The sequence below is a fragment of the Amphimedon queenslandica genome, unplaced genomic scaffold (genome assembly GCF_000090795.2).
Source record: "Amphimedon queenslandica unplaced genomic scaffold, v1.1 AMPQUscaffold_13354, whole genome shotgun sequence".
NCBI lineage: Eukaryota > Metazoa > Porifera > Demospongiae > Haplosclerida > Niphatidae > Amphimedon > Amphimedon queenslandica.
Genome location: NW_003546410.1, coordinates 173798 through 176329, shown reverse-complemented (window position 1 = coordinate 176329; position 2532 = coordinate 173798).

Here is a 2532-nt window from a genome sequence, read left to right as displayed (position 1 = left end):
TTCATTTACTTTGGGTGGGGCTCATGTTTGTGCGTGGGTGTAGAATACACTGCAACAACAATGGCTACAAGTTCTTCTTCCCCTGCTCCTTTTAAAAGTGTTTGCAATAAAGAGCTAAGTAAGTTTTTGTGTATATTTGACATCTAATGATAATTTTTAGGCAAAAAAGCCTTTTATGCTGTTTATGATAGAATCAAACCACTTGCAGCTGGCTGGAAGCAGATAGCCATTTCCTGGCATCTTGAAATAGATACTATTAATAGGATAGAAGCTGATTGTCGTGGAGATACTATTGCTTGTCTGCAAAAAGTCATAGAGTTTTGGTTAAAGAAAGATTATGATTATGAATCTCATGGTATTCCTTGCTGGAGGAGAGTGTGTGTAGCTGTTAAAGAAGGAGGAGGTGATCCAGCATTAGCTGATGAAATAGCTCGTGAACATCCTCTAACAGCTACTACTGGAGGAGCTACTTTTATTTACCCTCTACCTGTGGGTAGACCTACAGATAATAATCATAGGATGTCACCTTCTGTGAGGTCTTTTATCGAAACAGGTGAATAATGATCAATTGGCATTGGAATATAAATGATAAAATGAATATAATTTTGTAGGAGGTGGAGGTGAATCAATATCAATTGATGATATGTCTTATGAAGGTGATGCTAATACTATTGACAGTAATCATTCAGCAATGAATTATGAGCAAACTGTACCATCTACAGAATGTGCTTCTAACCGCAATGAAGGTATTACAATGTATTATTTTAATGTTCAAGAAGTTAAATTAGTTTCTGTTTTAGATGCACCAAATTTCATTTCTGAAAAAAATTTTCTCATTTCCAGTAAACTACATGATCTGCAAAAAGAGTTCAATGAAGCAGTTCGAAAAATGAAAAAGTCCTTCAAACATACTGACCTTCCTAAAATAATTGATTACCTTGAAACACACGTTTTGTCCCTGCTTGGTCCTGAGAAGAAACAACAGACAACAGCTCAAGCAATAAGAGAGGAGTTCTATCATATAAAAACAATATCACAATTATTCAATACCTTACAAGACAAGTACGTATCATGGTTTAACTATGAACTTTTGACAGATCTTATTCGTGTGTTTCAAAAAAGAAATCGTTCATTAATAAGAACTTGGTCAGAATATGAAGAGAAGTTAAATGATTATTTTATAAATGGTGGTGGACTGTTAAAAGGTGCTGATGCTGTACAGTTTGGTATAACAGATGTTCCTCCTGGTACACGAGTCATGATTGCCAGAGTTGATCGTTCTGACTACACACTGGATCACTTATTTTTCTTTCGTCGAGCAATACCAAAAGAATTAGGTGTTTCTGAAATGAGGTTTTATTTTTCTGTTGTTACTCCAGGCTCTCTTCAATTTAAACATCTCATTCCTGAGTATCTTTATTCTTTATTATTTCCTCTAACTACAAAGCTACAGCAACAGTTAGCTAGTATTGGTATCACTGAAGTAACATTTGGTGAAGATAAATATGATCTAAGAGAGGTTTGTGATCTCACAAGTCATGAAATACAATTTAATATTATTTTTAATTTTACAGTTCTCAAAAAAAGAGGTTAAGCACTCATCCACTGATATTGGTAAGTACATGAACTGACCTTTAGTCACTCCCTTTGTGCCTAACTTGTGGGCCGTCAAGTAACCTGTTGTAATGACAACCTGTTATATAACTCTTTTTAGATATTTGTGATCCATTATGGTATGAGAATACCAGCACACCGTTACATGAAGCAGCTTGGAGAGGATTAAAAGATGAAATACAATGGCTTCTTAACAAGTTTGGTTACAGTACATTTCATCGTGGTCTTCATGGTTGGACTCCATTACACTCTGCATCATATGGTGGACACATTGAGATCCTTCAACAACTTATCCATCAATATGGTATTGATCCTAATGAAGGTGATGATAATAGTGTATCTAGTATACATATGGCATCTTATAAAGGCCACTTATCTATAGTACAATATCTAGTAGACACGTGTCACGTTCCTCCTGATCAACCAGACAATAGCAATAACACTGCATTACTGTACTCAGCAATGGGGGGCCATTCTGACCTAGTGGAATTCTTTATTGAGAGAAATTGTAATACTTCTCAGATTAATAGAGAAAATGTCTCTTTATCATTGTTTGCTTGTAAAAGTGGAGAGTTAGCATTAGTCCACAAGCTTGAATCATTAAACCTCTTCTCACCAGATGAAATTACAATATCAGGGTCTGGAATACTACATTTCACTTGCTATTCTATGAATAATAAAAGTGTTAAACTTTTTAAGTATCTTTTAAATCAATATCAATTATCCATTGATGTAAAGGATCGATATGGTAGGACTCCACTTCATATTGCTTCATGGTATGCTTCATCATCAGTTGTTGAGTATATTGTTAGTATTCAAGGTAATGAAGCATTACTAGTTACTGATAATAATGGCTACTCATGTTTACATTATACATGTGATGCAGGTGTACATATTCCAGCTGGTATTGTGTATAGT